Raw genomic sequence first — 14463 nt, forward strand, 5'->3', positions numbered from 1 at the left:
CAGACACACACACATCCTCTGGTCATTGGTGTTGGTAAATCTAGGGAAGCCTTCCTCCACTGTGTTCCGGTAGTGACAGCAGATGTGATGATAGCAGTGATGCATGAACCACACGAAGCCCAGGCCTTATACAAGCATTAGTCTAAAACAGGACATGTTGTGTAGAGGCCCTGCAAACGGGTCACCATGCTGACGGAACATACCACTAATTAGATACCACCGAAGACCATGTATGACCGTATCTCTCTCTCGCTCTCTCTCTCTCTTCCTCACTCTCCTCTCCTCCCTTCCTCCCCTTCTCTCCTCCAGGGTTATGAAGACTGGCTGAGACACAAGGCAGACTGCAGTACAAATGAGTGTCCTGTGGATGTGGTGCAGCAGGGGACGGTGGTGAGGACGCAGAGCTCCAAGCTACGGGTATGACTACCCTATTAATGGGCCTTCTACTCTCCAGTCTACTACACATTATTATGAAGCCTTTGGGCCTCACTGGCTGGTGTTTCTCTATTCTATGTATGGTCAGACAGAGCCTTTAGCTGTAATAGCTATAGTATGTGAGTATAATGGCTAGTATGAGAGCTCATCCCTCTTCTATTTTATTCATATTCATGTAACAAAATGGACTGATTATTTTGTACATTGAATAATACCCATAGTTATATAACCTTTGAACATTTATATCATAGCCACGGCTATCATCTTTGATCATATTGAAATTAAATCCATTCCTGAGACCTTTAAGGCTGGTCTCCATTGGAACGTACGTGCGTTTGTCTGCGATGCCATAGCTAGCGTCCCAGAGAAGATTAACATTACCCAACAGTACCATCCCAAACATTCCTGTTGTGATTACTCTGGTCCCGTACAGGGAAAAGGATTTGCCTTTCCAGACAGATTAAATATCAACCTGTGATGTCAGACTGGACTAGGATCAGAACAATGGTGTTACCATAGAATTAGAATTTAATAGGATTTCTATGAGTGTTACTGTGAGACACATTGCAGTGTCATAGCCACACAGCAGATAACAGAGACCGAGCGGAGACAGGGACTATGTCTCATTTAAAGCAGAACTCTGTAATCTCCGGCAGGTCCATGTACTGTAATATCTATAGTTGTATTTGAGTGTGCGTCGGCATGTGTTGCCATGCCGTCCACTGAAACGTGACCTGACTATGAAAGACATTCGTCATCCACACACACATACATGCACATTCTACCGAAGTTCCTCACCCATGGTCCCCCGACTCCCCCCACAGATCAAACAGAGTGGATTATGGGGGAAAATAAGGAAGAGGAATAGTAAAGAATATAGTAGTAATCGCTATAGCGCGTGTATGTGTAGTACGGTCACCATGGAGATGGGATTTATAGGCAGTTAAGATGCTCCACTTGCATAATCCCACCGTTACGCAACAACTCAGTCCCCAGGAATAAGGAGTGGAATATGAAAGTGTTTGCAAGGCATGTGTGTTTCCTGTAGGATAACTGCTACTCATGTGTAATTATTTCTGGATCTGCAGCAGTATGGTGGCTCACCAGATCCAAAACACCTCTGTTTGTTTACAATGGCATGGGGTTTATAAAGGAAAAATTTAAATGACATCCCATCCCCCAAATAGTGCAAACATTTTGACCACCAGAGCCACCAGGTATGGCTCTGGTCAAAAGCAGTGCACTGTATGAGGAATTTGGTAGTCCCAGGGGTGTAGGCACCCATTCAGATTGAGCAAAAACATTTATTAAAAGTGTTCCAAATGGGACATTTTTTGTATTTTTACCTAAACATGCAAACACCATCAGATAGAATTCATAGCAAGCAGTGCACTGAGTTAGTCAGATTTGATTAAATATAACAGAACAGATTAACTGGAATGACATTCACTCTCACGGAAGGGGTTGCCAAAAATAACTAACTAAACCACGAAGAAGTATATTTTTCTCTGCTCATTTGTCTCTTTGCCCCATGGCAAAATGTGTAAAATTGCAGGAAGTTAGCTGCTTCCCAAAAAAAGCCCACCCACCAACACATTTCTGGCTACACCACTGGGTAGTCCACTCCACTTCGATCAGGTCAATAGTAGTGCACAAGGGAATAGGGTGTGATTTAGGACCCAGCCTGTATTTCTTGAGTCTAAACTGATGATCGTTGTTGATGTGGTTGACCTGTCAGGTTGGGGATGTTGTCATGGTGAGGGAGGACGAGACGTTCCCCTGTGACCTCATCCTCCTCTCGTCCAGCCGCGATGACGGAACCTGCTATGTCACCACCACCAGTCTGGATGGAGAGTCCAGCCACAAGGTATACACACACACTCTCTCTCTCACACACACACACTCACACCGTTACACACACGCTAGGGTTGCACAATATTGGAAATAACTGACATTGCGATATTTTGTTTTTCTGCGATATGAAAAAATACAGGATGTCTTCACCAGATGACTTGAAAAGCTCTATTTGAGAATAATTAATTATTCTAGAATGATTGGGGTGATTTTGTAGGGAACTGCATCTTCATGGAAAATTAAAAAATGAGAAAAATAGTTGCGTGATGGCATTACATACCGCTTGTCAAGCGACCGGATCATGTTTTTAAAACCCTCTTTGGTAACCGTGTTAATTGGTACCATGTCTTTGGCGACGTGAAATGTTATTGAATCTGTGATTTCTCTCTGCCGTTTGGAACCTTTCTCGTATGGTGTAATACTGGCAAAGGCATCCAAAATAGATTTTTGCTTTGGAGGGCATTGAGATGCTTTGCACTCGTCATAGGAAGATTTGTGGTGCCGCCTTAAATGATCGAACAAATTGGTCGTGTTGTGGCAACAATTGCAAGGCACTCTCGACAAAGTACCTGTTTTTGGTCAACATCATCCTGTCTGTAGCCGAAATATTTCCATATAATTGACGATGCATTTCTTTTTGCAACCAAATTCAAAATTTCTGTATTTTTTGCCTGTTCCTCGCTCATCATTTCGTCACGCGCAAGCAGAGCCTGCATGTCTACCACGTGCAGCAACGAACTCCGTGTTTAAAATAATAACAATAATAATAAACTGTGTATCCAATAACCCATAAATCAGAGTAAATTACGTTATATCAGACAGATATAATGCTAGTTTAACATTTTTAAAAACATATATTGTAGACTGATATATGTTTACCTTACTAAATCGCACGTTCTGCGATGTGACTATTGCGGATGCATACATCGCAATGTCGATGCTGAAATGATATAACATGCAGCCCTAACACACGCACGTACACTGCTGGGATCCACCCCTTAATTTTTCCAGCATGCTCTCTGATCAAACATGACTTCTCAGTGATTCATCTCTCTCCCTCCTACTATGCTGTGTCAGACCTACTATGCTGTACCAGACACCATGGCCTTTAAGACAGAGCAGGAGGTGGACTCTCTACATGCAACTATTGAATGTGAACAACCACAACCTGACCTCTACAAGTGAGTGACACACAATGTGTGACACACACAGAATCATTGAGTGACCTGTTCGTTTGTTGAAAATTGCAAACATTTTATTTTTCTCATTTAGATTTGTGGGGCGCATCAATATTTATAAGGAAAGAGAAGATCCCTTAGCCAGGTAAGACCAGCATCCCCCTCTCTCATTCTTAAACCATCTTTGAACAGGACATGTTTTTTATTTCTTTTGATCTTGTTCCTCTTCTCATGTTAGACCCCTGGGAGCTGAAAATCTTCTCCTCAGAGGAGCTACCCTGAAGAACACAGAACACATTTATGGTAACACACACACTGTTCTGTGTATAAAGTTATATCTATGGTTATATTTGAGTGTGAGTCGGCACATGTTGCCATAGCCATACCGTCCACCGAAACGTGTCCTGACTATGAAATACATTCTTCACACACACACACACACTGTTCTGTGTCTGTGTCTGTATTGATGGTAACCCCTGGTTGTTGTTCCCTCAGCTGTAGCCATCTACACAGGCATGGACACCAAGATGGCGCTTAACTACCAGTCCAAATCCCAGAAACGCTCAGCTGTGGAAAAGTAAGATCTGTTCCTATTCCTTCCCCTCTCTGTGTCTAATTGCTTTGGTGTGGGTATAACTACCTGTCTGTTGAAGTATAGCAGGAGTTAGCATAGTAGAAGGAATAGTAGACTCTCTGTTATTACATAAAGTCTGCATAATTCTATTTGATCTCGTTCAAGCGGGGTGTGTGTGTGTGCGTGTGTGAAACGCTCTATTGACAATCTGTTTGCATCCAGTTCTGTAGAACCAATCTGCATTTAGCTCATCTAAACTTCTCCTCTCTCCCTCCCCCTAACTCCCTCACTCTCTCCCTCCCTCTATCTCCCTCCAGGTTGATGAATGCATTCCTAATCGTGTATCTGTGTATCCTGATCAGTAAAGCGGTCATTAACACGGTTCTGAAGTATGCATGGCAGTGTTCACCTGATCGCGACGAACCCTGGTACAACCACAGGACCGAGATTGACAGAGGACGCCATGTGGTTAGTCCCCCAAACCACTACGCTACCCACAATGCACGCTGTCATGGCAAAATGATTCATCAGGTCACACCTGTTCAACGTTAACTGATTCTGATAAAGCCTCTTGTTCTCTGTCTCTAACCATCCTTTCGTTCTCTCCCTGCATCCTCCGTCTCTCTCTCCCTCCCTCTCAATCTCACTTCCCTGCCTCTCCCCCTCCCTCCATCCTCTCCTCTCTCTCTCAGGTGATCAGGGCGTTCACAGACTTCCTGGCCTTCATGGTGTTGTTTAACTACATCATCCCAGTCTCCATGTATGTTACCGTGGAGATGCAGAAGTTCCTGGGTTCTTACTTCATAGCCTGGGACAAGGATATGTATGATGAGGAGCTGGGGGAGGGGGCTCAGGTCAACACATCTGACCTCAACGAAGAACTGGGACAGGTACACACACTCACACATATCCTGAACATCTAGATATACTAGACTCACTCGTATGCACACACACACACACAAACACACACGCACAAACATATAGTGCACACACACACATTTATACTGCACGTATAGTTCACAAGCACACTCATATACGTATACGTATACTACACACACTCCAAAAACTGATCTCAGGGCACGTATCCATAAAGCATCTCAGAAAAGGTCCTAGGAATCCTTTTAAAACCAGTTTTTAAGACAAAAAAAAACCCTCCCAGCTCAGAGTAGGTTTTAGGATGATGGTAAGACACGAACTCTGAGCCAGGAGTAAAATCAACTCATAGAAGTTTATCTCAGTTGGTAATCACGACAGTTTGAGGTACCGCAAAGGAAAGATGGTGATGATCCTCATTGACATTGTTGCAAATGATGGGGAATAACCAATCACGAGGAGGCATCGCCAGCTGTGAACTCTGTAGCATGCTTAAGACAACGATGGTGAATGTGACTGTACATCTTAATGTCGCAATGGTAAAACGTTTAATCTAATTTTGCCTGACATGATCACTTCTCTTAATTATCGCCTAATAAGCTTTTTTGAACCAATTCTGATGTTTGTTAAAAGTAGAATTTTGACAATATTACCAGTCGGCCTCAAACCACTTGCCGGTAATGTTGCATACAACGTTTGAAAGTACTGTCATATTCATCGAAGACAATCAAAGTTAGCATAAGCCCTAGATGCCTTCAATTACCTAATTTATAGGCATGCCTAATTTAGGCATATTTTTTAACAATGTGATATTGCGCTCCAAAGGGATAACTTGAAATAACATAATGTAGGTAATTCAATAATCAAAAGAAAAATATGTTTATTTATTAGCCTATTTGTTATAAGTATTTAGGCATATCATGTGAAATAGGTCTTATGTGAAATCATTGTCAAAGGCACAAGAGATACTGTTTCATGTAGGTCTCGATTATTTGTGGATTGATTCTTTAGAATTATCAAAACATTCTTTCAACAACTCCTAAGCAATTGCATGTGGTGCAGGAACCACTGACTCGCTGCATTTTTCGATTATTAAGACACCTGCTGGTAACTCTTAACTAGTTAGGACAGCTCATGAGGTCTCCTAAATATCTGTCGACTCGGTGTGACTATTATGACTAAAGAGGTTTCATGCAAAGCTTTTATTTTTACCCGTAAGAGTAGGAGTAAAATGTCTCTATTCTGAGCACTTATGACCAATCTTCTACTCTGAGACGCTTTGTGGATACGGGCCCAGGTCAGCATCTAGAGATAACTTCTGCTTCTGTCTGTGTGTGCAGGTAGAGTATGTGTTTACTGATAAGACCGGGACGTTGACAGAGAACAACATGGAGTTTATAGAATGCTGTGTGGACGGACATGTCTATATCCCCCATGCCATCTGTAATGGACAGATCCTCAGTGCTGCTTCCAGCATAGACATGATCGACTCTTCACCTGGAGGATACCGCAGGGTAAGACAGAGAGAGAGAGTGTGTGTGTAACAGTGTGTAACAGTGTGTAACAGTGTGTAACAGTGTGTCTGTGTTCCTGTGTGTCTCCAGGAGCATGAGGAGCTGTTCTTCCGGGCTCTGTGTCTGTGCCACACGGTGCAGGTGAAGGAGGAGGAGACAGTGGATAGCATCAAGAGAGGGATCCACCAGGGAAAACCCACCTCCTTCTACATATCATCCTCTCCTGATGAGGTGGCTCTGGTGGAGGGCATGAAGAGGTAACAGACACACCAGTGGCGGTCGGTGCCGTTTAAGATGAGGGAGGATGATTATTTATTTTTTATGAGCATGGCCTTATTTCTATGACAGCGTATTGGATGACTGTCATTCATATTCCATTCACCCAGCTCAATGTAACATCGGTAGGTTTAGGCTACTAGATGATACTCGAATTTTCCCTATACCCATCATGAGGTTGCTACAACCTAGCCTACGAAGGAAAGTTTGCAACGTAGGGCCACAGGTCGAGAGAATTTTGAGTGCATCTAGCTGATCTAGGGTGTAATCATTAGTCCAACAGTTGCAAATGAGAGTTTCTATTGGACAAATTCAGGTATGTTTATCCCCACTTCTTTCAGTTTGCTTCCGTTTAAGAAAAAAAATTCTACAGAATCGGCGGAATGAATACACCCCTGATCACACGCAAACAGTTAACTTTCATAGCAGCCACATACAAACAGCATGATCACTTTTCTTGTTGAACAGTATATATAATTCCTTCTTGCAACTATCTACGCGCTCTCCTCCTCTCACCTTTTACCTTCGCTTTCCTCTCACCTTTTCTCTTCACAACACATCAGCAGTCTGTGACCAGGCAAAAAAACATTACAAGCCAAACCTTCATATCATGACCGCTAACTGCTACACATAGCCTACATCGTTGTCACGTCATAGTTCTAGTAGTTCTAGTTCACTAACACGTTAGTAAACCTGCTACAATCATGCAGTACAGTGTATAGTCAGAAAGCAGTTTAGCAATAAATCAAATCAAATTGTCTTTGTCACATGCGCTGAATACAACAGATGTAGACCTCACCGTGAAATGCTTATTTACAAGCCCTTAACCAACAATGCAATTTAAGAAAGAATACCAACAAAAAAACATTAAATAACACAATAATAAGAAATGAAAGTAACATATAATTAAAGAGCAACAGTAAAATAACAATAGCGAGGCTATAAACGGGGAGTACCGGTACGAGTAAATGTGCGGGGGCACCGGTTAGTCGAGGTAATTGAGGTAATATGTACATGTAGGTAGAGTTATTAAAGTGACTATGAATAAATAATAAACAGAGAGTAGCAGCAGTGTAGAAGAGGGGGGGACACACACACAATGCAAAAAGTCTGGGTAGCTATTTGATTAGATGTTCAGGAGTCTTATGGCTTGGGGGTAGAAGCTGTTTAGAAGCCTTTTGGACCTAGACTTGGCGCTCCGGTACCGCTTGCCGTGCGGTAACAGAGAGAACAGTCTATGACTAGGGTGGCTGGAGTCTTTGACAATTTTGAGAGCCTTCCTCTGACACCGCCTGTTATAGAGGTCCTGGATGGCAGGAAGCTTGACACCAGTGATGCACTGGGCCGTACGCACTACCCTTTGTAATGCCTTGCGGTCGAAGGACGAGCAGTTGCATACCAGGCAGTGATGCAACCAGTCAGGATGCTCTCGATGGTGCAGCTGTAGAAGCTTTTTAAGGATCTGAGGACCCATGCCAAATATTTTCAGTCTCCTTAGGGGGAATAGGTTTTGTTGTGCCCTCTTCACAACTGTCTTGGTGTGCTTGGACCATGTTCGTTTGTTGGTGATGTGGACACCAAGGAACTTGACGCTCTCAACCTGCTCCACTACAGCCCTGTTGATGAGAATGGGGGCATGCTCTGTCCTCTTCTTTTTCCTGTAGTCCACAATCATCGCCTTTGTCTTGATCACGTTGAGGGAGAGGTTGTTGTCCTGGCCCCACACGGCCAGGTCTCTGACCTACTCCCTATAGGTTGTCTTGTCGGTGATCAGGCCTACCGCTGTTGTCATCGGCAAACTTAATGATGGTGTTGGAGTCGTGCCTGGCCATGCAGTCAACAGGGAGTACAGGAGGGGACTGAGCACGCACCCCTGAGGGGCCCCCGTGTTGAGGATCAGTGTGGCGGATGTGTTGTTACCTACCCTTACCACCTGGGGGCGGTCCGTCAGGAAGTCCAGGATCCAGTTGCAGAGGGATGTTTTTAGTCCCAGGGTCCTTAGCTTAGTGATGAGCTTTGAGGGTACTATGGTGTTGAACGCTGAGCTGTAGTCAATGAATAGCATTCTCACATAGGTGTTCCTTTTGTCCAGGTGTGAAAGGGCAGTGTGGAGCGCAAAAGAGATTGCATCATCTGTGGATCTGTTGGGGCGGTATGCAAATTGGAGTGGGTCTAGGGCAGGGGTGTCAAACTCATTTTAGCTCAGGGGCCACATGGAGGAAAATCTATTCCCAAGTGGGCCGGACCGGAAAAATCATGGTATATATAACTTAAAAACAACAACTTCAGATTGTTTTCTTTGTTTTAATACGATCAACATACAACATAAAGCTGGAGCCTGAGGACAGTGTGTCCAAAATAGTACAAGCACAACATCACTATTAATCATAAAACACGTCAAGTTTATTTGAAAATTCTAAAGAAAAAGAACACACAAACACACAATGCCTCAGTGATTAACAGAACTGTTTCACAGATCACAGAACTATATCAGGGTGTCATTTCTCAGGCAGAAATGTAGATAAAAATAATGAAATCCTGTTCCCCAAACAAGTGCAAGAACCACAGAGTCAAGAATAGGTTAAATATACAAATAAAATAAAATCAATTAAAAACAATAGCACATCAACATAAAAACATATAAACATAAATCTGAAAGCGTTGCTCAAACTCCCGTAACAGTCCCGTTATTTTATCTTTGAACCGCTTCATGTCTGCCACATGTTGGGTCGCGCACACATTTTTCAGACAGGGGAAGTGAGCTGCATCACCACCGGCAAGTTGCGTCTCCCACAATGACAGCTTCAACTTGAAAGAACGTATGCTGTCATAATACTGCGTGACAACTTTGTTGCGCCCTTGCAGCTGTTTGTTCAAGTTATTCAGGTGCTCTGTAACATCCACCATAAATGCAAGGTCCTGCATCCATTCTGCGGAATGAAATTCTAACACTGGTTTGCCCTTTTCTTCCATGAACTGTTCAATTTCTTCTCGTAAATCAAAGAAACGCCTCAGCACAGCACCTCGGCTTAACCATCTTACCTCAGTGTGGTATGGCAGGCCATAGATGTGGTCTTTCTCTCTGAGAAGGCTGTCAAACTGACGGTGATTCAGGCTTCTGGATCGGATGAAATAAACAGTTTGGATGACCACCTTCATGACGTTATCCATCTTTAATGACTTGCAACACAAAGCCTCCTGGTGCAAAATACAGTGAAAAGTCAAAAAATCACGTCCTCCATTTGCAGATTGAACTTTCTCTCTGAACTTTGTCACAACGCCTGCTTTTTTCCCGATCATTGAGGGCGCACCATCTGTAGCCAGGCTGACAGCGTGGGACCAGTCCACTCCAACCCTGTCCAGCGCGCCGACGAGTGCGGTAAAAATATCAGCTGCTGTCGTTGTATCTGTCATCGGCACCAACTCCACGAACTCCTCGGTGACGGTCAATGTGTCATCAACTCCGCGGATGAAAATGGCCAGTTGTGCAACATCTGTAATGTCCGTGCTTTCATCAATTGCAACCGAAAACGCAATAAATGACTTTACTTTTTGCTTCAACTGGCTGTCCAAATCTACTGAAAGATCGGAAATCCTGTCTGCAACTGTGTTTCTTGTCAGGCTGATATTTGCAAAAGCCTGCCGCTTTTCAGGGCACACAATCTCCGCTGCCTTCATCATGCATGTTTTTACAAATTCACCCTCACTAAATGGTTTTGAAGCCACTGTGATTTCATTAGCAATGAGGTAGCTAGCTTTCACTGCAGTGTCACTGATGTCTCGGCTGTGAGTAAACACAGACTGCTGTTTCTTCAGACCCGCCAACAGTTCATTCACCTTCTCTCATCTCCGCTGTCCTTGAAAGTTGTCATATTTGTCGGCATGAAGACTCACATAGTGGCGACGAAGGTTATATTCTTTCAGCACTGCAACATGCTCTGAACACACCAAACATACAGCTTTCCCATTCAATTCAGTGAATAAATAGGATGACCATTTTTCTTTGAACACTCTGCACTCTGCGTCCACTTTTCTCTTTTTTGACAGAGACATATTGGGGCAATGAGGGTGCCAAAGCACATAATGTTAAAAGTAGAAGCCGTAATAAATATCGCGGGCAAAACAAAGTAGCTCATTGGCTGCACGTGCTTGACCTACTTGCTCTGCCCCAGTATAAACAGTTTGCTTGCTTAACACAATTGCTATTGCGCCATCCAGTGGACGCAATTGGAACAGCAGTTTATTTTATTGAAAAATTGCAGCGAATTTTTATACTTTACAAAATTATTATATATTTTTTTTTTTTTATCATCTCACGGGCCGGATTAAACCCGTTTGCGGGCCTGATCCGGCCCGCGGGCCGGACGTTTGACACCCCTGGTCTAGGGTTTCTGGGATAATGGTGTTGTGAGCCATGACCAGCCTTTCAAAGCACTTCATGGCTACAGATGTGAGTGCTACGGGTCGGTAATCATTTAGGCAGGTTACCTTAGTGTTCTTGGGCACAGGGACTATGGTGGTCTGCTTGAACCATATTGGTATTACAGACTCAGACAGGGAGAGGTTGAAAATGTAAGTGAAGACACTAGACAGTTGGTCAGCGCATGCTCGGAGTACACGTCCTGGTAATCCGTCTGGCCCTGTGGCCTTGTGAATGTTGACCTGCTTAAAGGTCTTACTCACATCGGCTACGGAGAGCATGATCACACAGTCGTCCGGAACAGCTGATGCTCTCATGCATGTTTCAGTGTTACTTGCCTCGAAGCGAGTATAGAAGTAATTTAGCTCGTCTGGTAGGCTCGTGTCACTGGGCAGCTCGCGGCTGTGCTACCCTTTGTAGTCTGTAATAGTTTGCAAGCCCTGCCACATCCGACGAGCGTCGGAGCCGGTGTAGTACGATTCGATCTTAGTCCTGTATTGACGCTTTGCCTGTTTGATGGTTCATAGGAGGGTATAGCGGGATTTCTTATAAGCTTCTGGGTTAGAGTCCCGCTCCTTGAAAGCGGCAGCTCTACCCTTTAGCTCATGTAACCCTTTTGCGGATGTTGCCTGTAATCCATGGTTTCTGGTTGGGCTATGTACGTACAGTCACTGTGGGGACGACATCATTGATGCACTTATTGATGAAGCCAGTGACTGATGTGGTGTACTCCTCAATGCCATCGGAAGAATCCCGGAACATATTCCAGTCTGTGCTAGCAAAACAGTCCTGTAGCTTAGCATCTGCTACATCTGACCACTTCTTATATTGACCGAGTCACTGGTGCTTCCTGCTTTTAGTTTTTGCTTGTAAGCAGGTATCAGGAGGATAGAATTATGGTCAGATTTGCCAAATGGAGGGTGAGGGAGAGCTTTGTACGTGTCTCTGTGTGTGGAGTAAAGGTGGTCTAGAGTTTTTTTTCCCTCTGGTTGCACATTTAACATGCTGGTAGAAATGAGGTAAAGCAAATTTAAGTTTCCCTGCATTAAAGTCCCCGGCCACTAGGAGCGCCGCCTCTGGATGAGCGTTTTCCTGTTTGCTTGTGGCCGTATACAGTTCATTGAGTGCAGTCTTAGTTCCAGTATTGGATTGTGGTGGTAAATAGACAGCTATGAAGAATATAGATGAAAACTCTCTTGGTAGATAGTGTGGTCTACATCTTATGAGATACTCTACCACAGGCGAGCAAAACCTCGAGACTTCCTTAGATATTGTGCACCAGCTGTTGTTTACATTTACATTTTACATTTTAGTCATTTAGCAGACGCTCTTATCCAGAGCGACTTACAGTTAGTGAATACATTATTTTTTTTATTTTTTTTTATTTTTTTTATACTGGCCCCCTATGGGAATCGAACCCACAACCCTGGCGTTGCAAACGCCATGCTCTATCAACTGAGCTACATCCCTGCCGGCCATTCCCTCCCCTACCCTGGACGACACTGGGCCAATTGTGCGCCGCCCATGAGTCTCCCGGTCGCGGCCGGCTGCGACAGAGCCTGGATTCGAACCAGGATCTCTAGTGGCACAGTAAGCTCTGCGATGCAGTGCCTTAGACCACCGCTCAAAAAAATAAAGGGAACACTAAAAGAACACATCCTAGATCTGAATGAATGAAATAATCTTATTCAATACTTTTTTCTTTACATAGTTGAATGTGCTGACAACAAAATCACACAAAAATGATCAATGGAAATCAAATGTATCAACCCATGGAGGTCTAGATTTGGAGTCAACCTCAAAATTAAAGTGGAAAACCACACTACAGGCTGATCCAACTTTGATGTAATGTCCTTAAAACAAGTCAAAATGAGGCTCAGTAGTGTGTGTGGCCTCCACGTGCCTGTATGACCTCCCTACAACGCCTGGGCATGCTCCTGATGAGGTGGCGGATGGTCTCCTGAGGGATCTCCTCCCAGACCTGGACTAAATCATCCGCCAACTCCTGGACAGTCTGTGGTGCAACGTGGCGTTGGTGGATGGAGCGAGACATGATGTCCCAGATGTGCTCAATTGGATTCAGGTCTGGGGAACGGATGGGCCAGTCCATAGCATCAATGCCTTCCTCTTGCAGGAACTGCTGACACACTCCAGCCACATGAGGTCTAGCATTGTCTTGCATTAGGAGGAACCAAGGGCCAACCGCACCAGCATATGGTCTCACAAGGGGTCTGAGGATCTCATCTCGGTACCAGTCAGGCTACCTCTGGCGAGCACATGGAGGGCTGTGCGGCCCCCCAAAGAAATGCCACCCCACACCATTACTGACCCACCGCCAAACCGGTCATGCTGGAGGATGTTGCAGGCAGCAGAACGTTCTCCACGGCGTCTCCAGACTCTGTCACGTCTGTCACGTGCTCAGTGTGAACCTGCTTTCATCTGTGAAGAGCACAGGGCGCCAGTGGCGAATTTGCCAATCTTGGTGTTCTCTGGCAAATGCCAAACGTCCTGCACGGTGTTGGGCTGTAAGCACAACCCCCACCTGTGGACGTCGGGCCCTCATACCACCCTCATGGAGTCTGTTTCTGACCGTTTGAGCAGACACATGCACATTTGTGGCCTGCTGGAGGTCATTTTGCAGGGCTCTGGCAGTGCTCCTCCTGCTCCTCCTTGCACAAAGGCGGAGGTAGCAGTCCTGCTGCTGGGTTGTTGCCCTCCTACGGCCTCCTCCACGTCTCCTGATGTACTGGCCTGTCTCCTGGTAGCGCCTCCATGCTCTGGACACTACGCTGACAGACACAGCAATCCTTCTTGCCACAGCTCGCATTGATGTGCCATCCTGGATGAGCTGCACTACCTGAGCTTTTGTGTGGGTTGTAGACTCCGTCTCATGCTACCACTAGAGTGAAAGCACCACCAGCATTCAAAAGTGACCAAAACATCAGCCAGGAAGCATAGGAACTGAGAAGTGGTCTGTGGTCACCACCTGCAAAACCAGTCCTTTATTGGGGGTGTCTTGCTAATTGCCTATAATTTCCAACTGTTGTCTATTCCATTTGCACAACAGCATGTGAAATGTATTGTCAATCAGTGTTGCTTCCTAAGTGGACAGTTTGATTTCACAGAAGTGTGATTGACTTGGAGTTACATTGTGTTGTTTAAGTGTTCCCTTTATTTTTTTGAGCAGTGTACATAGACAGCCACCCCTTGTCTTACCAGAGGCTGCTGTTCTATCCTGCCGATACAGTGTATAACCCACCAGCTGCATGTTATTCATGTCGTCGTTCAGCCACGACTCGGTGAAACAAAATATATTACAGTTTTTAATGTCCCGTTGGT

General features: G+C 44.6%; 1 pseudogene across 1 annotated transcript in view; it reads left to right on the forward strand.

Annotated features, from left to right (window-relative positions):
• LOC311129931 (phospholipid-transporting ATPase IH-like) overlaps positions 1-14463 on the forward strand; it is a 66758-nt pseudogene that overhangs the window by 8462 nt on the left and 43833 nt on the right. Inside the window, exons 5-14 of the transcript in view lie at positions 310-417; positions 2174-2302; positions 3367-3470; positions 3562-3612; positions 3706-3770; positions 3963-4044; positions 4359-4509; positions 4734-4931; positions 6255-6428; positions 6519-6685. The product of the transcript in view is annotated as a phospholipid-transporting ATPase IH-like (transcript). The remainder of the gene's footprint in view (positions 1-309; positions 418-2173; positions 2303-3366; positions 3471-3561; positions 3613-3705; positions 3771-3962; positions 4045-4358; positions 4510-4733; positions 4932-6254; positions 6429-6518; positions 6686-14463) is intronic.

Source organism: Coregonus lavaretus, assembly GCF_964263955.1.
Source record: "Coregonus lavaretus genome assembly, chromosome: 5".
Lineage (NCBI taxonomy): Eukaryota > Metazoa > Chordata > Actinopteri > Salmoniformes > Salmonidae > Coregonus > Coregonus lavaretus.